General features: G+C 42.2%; 1 protein-coding gene across 1 annotated transcript in view; it reads left to right on the forward strand.

Moving 5' to 3' along the window:
* WWC2 (WW and C2 domain containing 2) overlaps window positions 1-12883 on the forward strand; it is a 283965-nt gene that overhangs the window by 120185 nt on the left and 150897 nt on the right. The window lies entirely within an intron of this gene.

Consider the following 12883-nt stretch of genomic DNA (forward strand, 5'->3'; position numbering starts at 1 on the left):
CTGTCCTGCTTCATTGCCCCTCCCTTCAGTATGGCAGCTCCTTCTCTTTCTCTCTGCTCTGTCAACTGGCATCACTGCCGATGTTTTTTTCTGATTGACAGCTTGCACCCTGCCTTTGGGCGCCAATTGAAAAGCGCTGCACTTGAGAAATCAGTTTTTTTTTAATTTTTATTTTATTTATTTATTTATTATTTGTTTTAAATTTGAAAAGGCTGATGGACAGATATGGTCACATGTTCCTCCATGAGCAGGAGAACCGGTAATACTTGTATATCAGTAAGTAAAATCCTACAGAAAAACTATGGAGTATCAAAAAAACCCAAAAAGCGTAACAAGCTAAAAAGCGTAACAAATTTTATTAGATATCATCATTACATAAAAATAACAGACATTACATACAAGGGACACGTATACTACATGTACGGCAGACCACAAACACTGCAAGTATCACCTAGGGCATAGAGAGGACAGGAGCAAAATGGCTATTAGAAGCATATCAGACCATCATAGATATGTTAGTAAAGTGCACAGTGCTTTTAGGGACATGCATATACAGTGGGGCAAAAAAGTATTTAGTCAGTCAGCAATAGTGCAAGTTCCACTACTTAAAAAGATGAGAGGCGTCTGTAATTTACATCATAGGTAGACCTCAACTATGGGAGACAAACTGAGAAAAAAAAATCCAGAAAATCACATTGTCTGTTTTTTTTATCATTTTATTTGCATATTATGGTGGAAAATAAGTACTTGGTCAGAAACAAAATTTCATCTCAATACTTTGTAATATATCCTTTGTTGGCAATGACAGAGGTCAAACGTTTTCTGTAAGTCTTCACAAGGTTGCCACACACTGTTGTTGGTATGTTGGCCCATTCCTCCATGCAGATCTCCTCTAGAGCAGTGATGTTTTTGGCTTTTCGCTTGGCAACACGGACTTTCAACTCCCTCCAAAGGTTTTCTATAGGGTTGAGATCTGGAGACTGGCTAGGCCACTCCAGGACCTTGAAATGCTTCTTACGAAGCCACTCCTTCGTTGCCCTGGCGGTGTGCTTTGGATCATTGTCATGTTGAAAGACCCAGCCACGTTTCATCTTCAATGCCCTTGCTGATGGAAGGAGGTTTGCACTCAAAATCTCACGATACATGGCCCCATTCATTCTTTCATGTACCCGGATCAGTCGTCCTGGCCCCTTTGCAGAGAAACAGCCCCAAAGCATGATGTTTCCACCACCATGCTTTACAATAGGTATGGTATTTGATGGATGCAACTCAGTATTCTTTTTCCTCCAAACACGACAAGTTGTGTTTCTACCAAACAGTTGCAGTTTGGTTTCATCAGACCATAGGACATTCTCCCAAAACTCCTCTGGATCATCCAAATGCTCTCTAGCAAACTTCAGACGGGCCCGGACATGTACTGGCTTAAGCAGTGGGACACGTCTGGCACTGCAGGATCTGAGTCCATGGTGGCGTAGTGTGTTACTTATGGTAGGCCTTGTTACATTGGTCCCAGCTCTCTGCAGTTCATTCACTAGGTCCCCCGCGTGGTTCTGGGATTTTTGCTCACCGTTCTTGTGATCATTCTGACCCCACGGGGTGGGATTTTGCGTGGAGCCCCAGATCGAAGGAGATTATCAGTGGTCTTGTATGTCTTCCATTTTCTAATTATTGCTCCCACTGTTGATTTCTTCGCTCTAAGCTGGTTGGCTATTGCAGATTCAGTCTTCCCAGCCTGGTGCAGGGCTACAATTTTGTTTCTGGTGTCCTTTGACAGCTCTTTGGTCTTCACCATAGTGGAGTTTGGAGTCAGACTGTTTGAGGGTGTGCACAGGTGTCTTTTTATACTGATAACAAGTTTAAACAGGTGCCATTACTACAGGTAATTAGTGGAGGAAAGAGGAGACTCTTAAAGAAGAAGTTACAGGTCTGTGAGAGCCAGAAATCTTGATTGTTTGTTTCTGACCAAATACTTATTTTCCACCATAATATGCAAAAAAAATGATAAAAAAACAGACAATGTGATTTTCTGGATTTTTTTTCCTGAGTTTGTCTCCCATAGTTGAGGTCTACCTATGATGTAAATTACAGACGCCTCTCATCTTTTTAAGTGGTGGAACTTGCACTATTGCTGACTGACTAAATACTTTTTTGCCCCACTGTACCTAATACCGCCATATATATAGATGCTAATCAGACCTAAGATAGGTAACAATAATAGTAATAGAGCTCTGCCAATCTTACCCAGAAACCAGTGGTGCTAGTGTGTGTCCGGCGGCCCCGATGCGCGTTTCGCGTAAGCTTCCTCGGGGGGTCCTTATGCGAAACGCGCGTTACCTATCTTAGGTCTGATTAGCATCTATATATATGGCGGTATTAGGTATATGCATGTCCCTTAAAAGCACTGTGCACTTTACTAACATATCTATGATGGTCTGATATGCTTCTAATAGCCATTTTGCTCCTGTCCTCTCTATGCCCTAGGTGTTACTTGCAGTGTTTGTTGTCTACCGTACATGTACTATACGTGTCCCTTGTATGTAATGTCTGTTATTTTTATGTTATGATGATATCTAATAAAATTTGTTACGCTTTTTAGCTTGTTACGCTTTTTGGTTTTTTTTTGATACTCCATAGTTTTTCTGTAGGATTTATCTCATAGTGGAGTTTTACCCTGTTATTTCTCATGTCCATTGTAGGGTGTATCCCTATGAGTAGTTTGCATTGATATGCATCAGTGGTATCTGTATTTTGTATATCAGTAAGTTGCAGAAATTAGGTCCCCAACACTTTAGTTAAAATAAAGGTAAGTGGACAATCCCTTTAATTCATTTAGTATGAAATCGAATTCCAGACTGTTTTCCTGTCACGTTGCGTATGTAGAGTGGAGCTGTTCGGCCCCAGTGACATCTATACTTTCAGATAGTACTGTGGAATATGTGGGTCTTTACGAGGACACTACAGTTTCCCCAGATTATTTTGGATCCGTGCTAAAGTTTAATAAAGTGGCCATCTGTATAAACCCTATCCTTTTTAGTCTGTCAAAATCCGGACATATAGATGACACCTGGATCTAACATAGACACGGATGGCAATATGAATGAAAATTTTCTAGTGGATGAAAATGTGATGATCTCATGCTTTTCTGACCCCGACATTAAGATGAATTATTCCAAACATTTTGATAGCCTTTTATGCCTGCCACATGCAATGTTTATTGATCTAGAAAAGGGACATTTGGCTGGTTCTACAAATAATGGTGACCTTTGGGAACATGGTTGGGTAGTTGCTTTTGTGTATTATCAGGGCACTTCCCAGGACGTGGAGCCTGAACATTGTTTGGCAGGTTGTTTGCTTGTGTTGAGGCCTCTGGACTAGTGAATGGTATGTGAAGAATGGAGGAGATAGTGCACATCCAGGATTCCAGAGTGATAAGGCTCCTGAGGTATAGGGCTGTAAAACCTTCACTTATTACAGGGCAGGAGATGGTTGTAAAGTGCATATGTACAAGCTACACTTCTGTATTGCTACTAATTATACCTTTTTTTTAATTGACTTTCAGCGTCATTGCTCACACCAGATTAAATAACGTTGCGTTAATAGCGGTCATTAATTATTATTGTGCAGAAATTATGATTTATGTGAAATCCCAAAACATCTTGTGAAATTACTGAAGGTTAAAAAGTACAAGGTACCATTACAATCTTCAATCTTGCAGGAGACTCATAGGTTCTGGATTCTCAAAGTGGTATGTTCAGACTCTTCAAAAAGGATTGATCATGGCACAAAACCATCAAATTTCTTTGTATTTCATGAGGGGGTCTGGCAATGCAGCCTCCATTCTGCAGTTAATACAGCTGACCATAAAATATTAAGCTGCCTTCCCGCGCTTGTGTCTAGAATGGCTCATCAATATTTCAGCTATTGAGTAAAACCTTTATAAGCCGTTTTCCATTCTTTTGTCTGGTCAGGATGAGATCTGCTACAATAGACTAGAAAGTGAGAGTCTGCAATTGTAAAAGTTTTGGGGTATATTTCTATTCTGTAGAAGATTACAACTGCCAAGTAGAAAGAGGCTATAAAATTCTCTATTATTGGTACCTGACATTTATGCTATTATACCATTGTTCAGTTACATTAGCTTATCATGAATAGTAACTTATTAATTTTGATCATGCTTAGAAGGAATTTTTTCCCCTAATATGGGGCAGTTAGCATCTGTCTCATGAGGTTGGAATCAATATGTTGCGCTGTAGTCCTGTTGTGGGCGCTGTTGCCAGTGCCATTCTTGCAGCTGCTTTTGTTGCCGGTACCGCTGTAGGTGCTGTTACAGGTGCCAGTGTTGCAGCTGCCTTTACTGCCAGGGCCACATCTACTGCTGGCAATGGTGACAATGTAGGTGGCTGCAATCTGTCATCGAGGACTAGAAATTTAATCCATGATATCTTTTTACATACTCATTTTAAATTGTTGAACAATGTTTTCCCTGTTTGATGACAGCACACCGGTAAAGGCCCGTCTCTTAACCCTTTAATGACAGCCAATACGTCTTTTAACTGACCTGAGATATAAGAGAATATCCTCCCCATACAGGTGACAATCCAGCAGCTGTCAGCTGAACACTATAGCTGACAACTTGCTGTATCAGCGACAATCAGTGTTGGCACCGTACATATCTGTTTAACCCCTTAGATGCTGCTGTCAATACTGACTACATCATTATAAATGGTTAACAGAGTGTGGTGGCTTCCTCTTTATCCCAAATTGGTGCCCTCAGATCATGATTGTGTGGTCCTGATGTTTGGGATGGCAATTCACGACCAAATAGCGGCCTTAGAGTTTGTCGGCTGTTGTAACCCGTTCAGAAGTTACTGAAATTTAGGTTGTAAAAATACACATTTTCATTTCTCTCATACCACTTTGCATTAATTCCTGTAAAGCATCTGAAGGGTTAATAAACTACCTGACAGCAGTTTTCAATGTGTCAGGGGGTGCTGCTTTTAAAATGGTATCACGTTTGGGGGTTTCCCAATATATGAGACCCCTAAAGTCAATTCAAACATGGATAAGTCCCTAAAAAAATAAATGTTGCAAATTTTAAACCTCCTAAAATGCTAACAAAATAAAATAACATTTTACAAATTGTGCTGTTGTAAAGCAGACATGTGGGAAATGTTATTTATTAATGGTTTGCTGTGGTATAACCATCTGGATTAAAGGGATAATCATTCAAACTTTGAAAATTGCTAATTTTTTAACATTTTTCTCAAATTTTTGATATTTTTTAGAAATAAACACAAAACATATTGACCTAAATTTACCATTATCATAAAGTATAATGTGTCATGAAAAAACAAACTCAAAATCACTGGGATTTGTTGAAGCGTTGCAGAGTTATTATCACATAAAGTGACACTGGTCAGATTTAAAAAATTTGGCTCCGTCACTAAGGGGTTAATAAACAATGTGGATGTTCTTTCTAAGGGCATGTGCACACCTTGCAGATTTGACTGTGGAATGTTCTGCGCAGATTCTGCATCTTTTGGAAGAAAACGCAGTTAAAAATCCACACGTTTTTGATGCATATTTTCATGTCTTTTTTTTTTTTTCATGCCGATTTGTCTGCATTTTTGTCAGCTAAATAAAGATATATTATTTAACAAAAAAAAGAATTGTGATGTAATTTCCTTGTCCAACCTCTTTATTTTTTACATACTCCATTGAAGAATAATGTTTAAACACACAGATAATTAGATATATCTATAGATAGATTGATAATAGAAATAGATAGATTGATAGATTGCTGATAGATCTATAGATAGATAGATAGATAGATAGATAGATAGATAGATTAGATCTATAGATGGATGTATAGCTGGATTTATAGATGTTTGTATAGCTGGATTTATAGATGGATGTATAGCTGGATCTATACATGGATGGATAGATGGATCTATACATGGATGGATAGATGGATCTATACATGGATGGATAGATGGATCTATAGATGGATGGATAGATGGATCTATAGATGGATGGATAGATGGATCTATAGATGGATAGACAATTCCAATCCTGATGTTTAGTAATAAACATAATCAAATGGTATATAAAGAGCTAAATAAAGACACACACACACACACACACACACACACACACACACACACACACACACACACACACACACACACACACACACTCTGTGTTAGGCCGGGGTCACACATGCAAGAAACTCGCACAAATCTCGCATCTCAGCACCCAGGACTGCCTCCGGCACTCGGACCGGAGCGTTCAGCTGTATAGAAATACTTGCAGCCGCACACTCCGGTCCCGAGTGCCGGCATCAGTGCTGGGTTTTGAAGTGCGAGACTCGTGCAATTTTCTCACAAGTGTGACCTAGGTCTTAAATGCAATATCTGTTTAATTTTTTTAAAAATGGCGTGGGCTCCCGCGCAATTTTCTGTGCTAGAGAGGGAAAGCCAACGACTGGGGGCCAATGTTTATAGCCTAGCAAAGGGTTAATATTCATAACCTGGCAAGATCCATGGGTATCAGCCCACAGCTTTATATTTTATAATTTAGCCTATACTGGCTATTAAAATAGGGGGACCCCCCCAAAAACCCAGGTGGGGTCCCCTTATAATTAATAGCGAGAAAAGGCTATACAGACAGCTGTGGGCTGATATTAATATCCTAGGAAGGGGCCATGGATATTGGCCACCCATGGCTACAAACACCAGCTCACATCCGCCCCAGAAATGTTGCGTCTCTAAGATGCTCCAATTCTGGCACTTGGCCTCTTTCTTCCCACTGCCCTGTAGCGGTGGCATATGGGGTGATATTTGTGGGGTTGATATCACCTTTGCATTTTAAGGTGACATCAAGCCCGGCTTAGTAATGGAGAGGCGTCAGTAAGGTACCTATCCATTACTAATCCTATAGTTGCTAAGGGGTTAAATAAACACAGCCAGAATAAAGTATTTTATTGAAATAAAACACTAAACCGTTTCCCATCTTTATTGTACTCCTAATCCATGCGACGCCCTCAATCTCTTGTAAAAAAATAAAAAATAATTTTTTTTATTTAAACCAACACAAATACTTCCTGTTCTGACGTAATCCATTTAATGACGAGTGTCCCACAATGATCTACCCTATAGAGCTGTCACATCAGGAGATGTAACCGCTCTATAGGGCCTCCAGTGACACACTGACAGGAGATGATGGCTCCTGCACTGTTTTCACTGAGGGTTCACTGGAGTTCATGCTCTCACTTTACGGCTCCGCTGCTTGAAAATTTTCCCACGCAGCGTTGCTGGTGACAGCATGAACTCCATTGACCTATGGCGGAGTGATCCACTGCGAGAGGATACCTGCCGTCATTGTATCACCGGAGGCCCCTGGAAAGCGGTCACATCTGCTGATGTGACAGATCTCCATGGGAGATCGTTGTGGGACACTCATTATTAAATGGATTACTTCGGAACATGGAATATACTGTTGGTTCATTATTATTTTTTTTACAGGTGATCGAGTGCATCGAGGATTAGCTGTACAGTGAGTATGTACTGTATATGTGTGTATGTGCTTTCTCTTGAACACAGTAGCAGGATGATCGGACTACTACTGTCCCATCATCCAGCTAGCTGTCACTGTAGTAGGCATAGCTGGATGGGACTAGTAGTCCCATCGGACGATGCCTGCCTACATACGCACGCACACATATTCACCGCACACATATAGTCTCCACCCACACACACTTCCTCCTTCCGATCTGCAGCGTTTCTCGCACGCAGATCCGCACCAAAACTGCAGATCTTTTTAAACATGTGGATTTGCTGAGGATTTGCCTGACTCAATGGTAGTCAGTGGGTGCAGAAATGCCGCAGATCCGCAAAAAGAATTGACATGCTGCGGAAAATAAAACGCTGCAAATCTGCGTATATATTTTTCCGCAGCATGTGCACACCAATTCTCAAATTCCCATTGACTAACATCGGTGGTTCACTACACTGCGGATTTGATGCAATTCCGCGCTTCCAAAAACACTGCGTAAACACATCCAAATCCTCAACAAGTGCACATAGCCTTAGGAAAGCTGGGGTGGTAAGACTTCTAACACAAAGCATGTTGTGAACCATATTGTAATGGGCTGCGAGGTATGGGTTAGTTTCAACAGTTTTATTGCACGGTACATCTTAATATATGAAAAACATGAATTGTAAAGTACAAGGATCCCCTCACAGGGGGAGAGATATAATATATAAGTATAGGTAATACTATATCCTTGACGTGAGAATTTTGGTTGCTTACTACAGCAATTTCTATTTGACTATATTAGATTAAATAGGGTGAGGAAGGGGGGAGGGGAGGTATAGAACCTTAGTTGGTAATGCTGAGAGTTAAATTGGCGAGAATTAGTAAAATATATATGGTAGATCAGGAGTCATGAACATCAGGCAGTACTGTCTTTGTCAAGGCTTATATGGATAGTGACATTATTCTGGAGAAGTCGCCGGGTTTGAGATCTTTTAATATGAAATCTTAGAACATGCTGTATGTTTATTGCAAACCTGTTTCCTACCCAATGCCTTCTAATTGCGCCCAACTTAAGGGAATCTGTCATGTGTTTCCCATCCCCACCTTTCCTACCTCCAGCTATCAATACCTGATCCAATTTGATCTTAGGCTACTTTCACACTAGCGTCGTTTGGGATACGTCGCAATGCGTCGTTTTGGCGAAAAAACGCATCTTGAAAAATTGCTTGCAGGATGCGTTTTTTCTCCATTGACTAACATTAGCGACGCATTGCGACGCTTTGCCACACGTCGCAACCGTCGTGCGACGGTTGCGCTGTGTTGTGGCGGACCGTCGGCAGCAAAAAACGTTACATGTAAAGTTTTTTGCTGCGTTGTGTCCGCCATTCATGCGCGGCCGGAACTCCGCCCCCACCTCCCCGCAACTCACAATGAGGCAGCGGAGGCGCCGGAAAAATGCATCCGCTGCCCCCGTTGTGCGGCGCTTGCACAGTATGCGTCGGGCCGACACAGCGCAACGGCCCCGTACCGGCGCTAATGTGAAAGTAGCCTTACTCGCGCTGCCTAGTAGTGGGTTGTATCCAGGCAAGGAGGTGTTCACTCTGCTTAGTAAAGATGACTGTTCGTTCCTTATTCCCTCTTCCAGGGATTCAAGCTTCAGGAGGCTAATTTGCATATTCCAGGTGCCTTCTGGGAGAAGCGAAGTCTCCCTAAGCTAGAAGATCGTTGGGTACAGCCGGGACCAGCTGCTTCGAAAGCATCACCAAACCAGGGATTCAAGCTTCAGGAGGCTAATTTGCATATTCCAGGTGCCTTCTGGGAGAAGCGAAGTCTCCCTAAGCTAGAAGATCGTTGGGTACAGCCGGGACCAGCTGCTTCGAAAGCATCACCAAACCAGGGATTCAAGCTTCAGGAGGCTAATTTGCATATTCCAGGTGCCTTCTGGGAGAAGCGAAGTCTCCCTAAGCTAGAAGATTGTTGGGTACAGCCGGGACCAGCTGCTTCGAAAGCATCACCAAACCAGGGATTCAAGCTTCAGGAGGCTAATTTGCATATTTCAGGTGCCTTCTGGGAGAAGCGAAGTCTCCCTAAGCTAGAAGATCGTTGGCTACAGCCGGGACCAGCTGCTTCGAAAGCATCACCAAACCAGGGATTCAAGCTTCAGGAGGCTAATTTGCATATTCCAGGTGCCTTCTGGGAGAAGCGAAGTCTCCCTAAGCTAGAAGATCGTTGGGTACAGCCGGGACCAGCTGCTTCGAAAGCATCACCAAACCAGGGATTCAAGCTTCAGGAGGCTAATTTGCATATTCCAGGTGCCTTCTGGGAGAAGCGAAGTCTCCCTAAGCTAGAAGATCGTTGGGTACAGCCGGGACCAGCTGCTTCGAAAGCATCACCAAACCAGGGATTCAAGCTTCAGGAGGCTAATTTGCATATTCCAGGTGCCTTCTGGGAGAAGCGAAGTCTCCCTAAGCTAGAAGATCGTTGGGTACAGCCGGGACCAGCTGCTTCGAAAGCATCACCAAACCAGGGATTCAAGCTTCAGGAGGCTAATTTGCATATTCCAGGTGCCTTCTGGGAGAAGCGATGTCTCCCTAAGCTAGAAGATCGTTGGGTACAGCCGGGACCAGCTGCTTCGAAAGCATCACCAAACCAGGGATTCAAGCTTCAGGAGGCTAATTTGCATATTCCAGGTGCCTTCTGGGAGAAGCGAAGTCTCCCTAAGCTAGAAGATCGTTGGCTACAGCCGGGACCAGCTGCTTCGAAAGCATCACCAAACCGCGCGCCGTAAGGCTACATGTTCACAGATCGACCAGAAGAAGAATCCAATTTCACCTGTCAGAAGTGTAGACTAGTGGCCCTTTTAGAAGAAAAGGTGCGGGGTCTGGAAGAAAGAATAGCAACTTTGAAACTCATCAAAGAGAATGAAGACTTTCTAGACAGAACAGAAGCATCTCTACTGGTCACAGAAGGTGCAAAAAGTGTCAGAGAACCTCCAAAAGCAGATGAGTGGAAGCATGTGACCAAAAGAAGCAAGAAGACCATGGAGAAATCACCAACCACACAACTGAAGAACCGATATCAAATCTTTGTAGAGGATGAAGATGGCACACCTAAGAATGAAGCAATACCAGCAAGCAAAAAAGAAAAGGGCACACAGCAACAAGTGACAGCAAAAAGTACAGCCAAGAAGCAACGAAGAGTGGTGGTGGTGGGAGACTCACTACTGAGAGGCACAGAAGCAGTCATCTGCAGACCGGACATAACTGCAAGAGAAGTATGCTGCCTTCCAGGTGCGATGATCAAGGATGTGACCGATAGGATACCAAAGCTCTTCAGCTCCAAGGACGTCCACCCATTTCTTCTGATACATGTTGGCACCAATGACACGGCAAGGAAGGACCTACCGACAATCTGCAAGGACTTTGAAGAGTTGGGGAAGAAAGTAAAGGAACTGGATGCACAGGTAGTTTTTTCTTCTATCCTTCCAGTAGACGGGCATGGCACCAGGAGATGGAACAGGATCCTTGATGCAAACAACTGGCTAAGACGATGGTGCAGACAACAAGGATTTGGATTCCTGGACCACGGTGTGAATTACTGGTATGATGGACTCCTCGCCAGAGACGGACTACACCTCAACAAACCTGGGAAACACACATTCGCCAGAAGACTCGCTACACTCATCAGGAGGGCGTTAAACTAGAAGAAGAGGGGACGGGAAGAAAAACATTAGACTCGAACAAAGACGACCCAGGAAAACATACTCAGAAGGGAGGTAAGAACATTTCTAAAACAATCCACAGTGAGGAGATTGGAACAAAACAAAATCCTCTAAACTGCATGCTCGCAAACGCCAGAAGCCTGACAAACAAGATGGAAGAACTAGAAGCAGAAATATCTACAGGTAACTTTGACATAGTGGGAATAACCGAGACATGGTTAGATGAAAGCTATGACTGGGCAGTTAACTTACAGGGTTACAGTCTGTTTAGAAAGGATCGTAAAAATCGGAGAGGAGGAGGGGTTTGTCTCTATGTAAAGTCTTGTCTAAAGTCCACTTTAAGGGAGGATATTAGCGAAGGGAATGAGGATGTCGAGTCCATATGGGTTGAAATTCATGGAGGGAAAAATGGTAACAAAATTCTCATTGGGGTCTGTTACAAACCCCCAAATATAACAGAAAGCATGGAAAGTCTACTTCTAAAGCAGATAGATGAAGCTGCAACCCATAATGAGGTCCTGGTTATGGGGGACTTTAACTACCCGGATATTAACTGGGAAACAGAAACAGAAACCTGTGAAACCCGGATATTAACTGGGAAACAGAAACCTGTGAAACCTATAAAGGCAACAGGTTTCTGCTAATAACCAAGAAAAATTATCTTTCACAATTGGTGCAGAATCCAACCAGAGGAGCAGCACTTTTAGACCTAATACTATCTAATAGACCTGACAGAATAACAAATCTGCAGGTGGTTGGGCATTTAGGAAATAGCGACCACAATATTGTGCAGTTTAACCTATCTTTCACTAGGGGGACTTGTCAGGGAGTCACAAAAACACTGAACTTTAGGAAGGCAAAGTTTGACCAGCTTAGAGATGCCCTTAATCTGGTAGACTGGGACAATATCCTCAGAAATGAGAATACAGATAATAAATGGGAAATGTTTAAGAACATCCTAAATAGGCAGTGTAAGCGGTTTATACCTTGTGGGAATAAAAGGACTAGAAATAGGAAAAACCCAATGTGGCTAAACAAAGAAGTAAGACAGGCAATTAACAGTAAAAAGAAAGCATTTGCACTACTAAAGCAGGATGGCACCATTGAAGCTCTAAAAAACTATAGGGAGAAAAATACTTTATCTAAAAAACTAATTAAAGCTGTCAAAAAGGAAACAGAGAAGCACATTGCTAAGGAGAGTAAAACTAATCCCAAACTGTTCTTCAACTATATCAATAGTAAAAGAATAAAAACTGAAAATGTAGGCCCCTTAAAAAATAGTGAGGAAAGAATGGTTGTAGATGACGAGGAAAAAGCTAACATATTAAACACCTTCTTCTCCACGGTATTCACGGTGGAAAATGAAATGCTAGGTGAAATCCCAAGAAACAATGAAAACCCTATATTAAGGGTCACCAATCTAACCCAAGAAGAGGTGCGAAACCGGCTAAATAAGATTAAAATAGATAAATCTCCGGGTCCGGATGGCATACACCCACGAGTACTAAGAGAACTAAGTAATGTAATAGATAAACCATTATTTCTTATTTTTAGTGACTCTATAGCGACAGGGTCTGTTCCGCAGGACTGGCGCATAGCAAATGTGGTGCCAATATTCAAAAAGGG

Source organism: Ranitomeya imitator, chromosome 1, assembly GCF_032444005.1.
Source record: "Ranitomeya imitator isolate aRanImi1 chromosome 1, aRanImi1.pri, whole genome shotgun sequence".
NCBI lineage: Eukaryota > Metazoa > Chordata > Amphibia > Anura > Dendrobatidae > Ranitomeya > Ranitomeya imitator.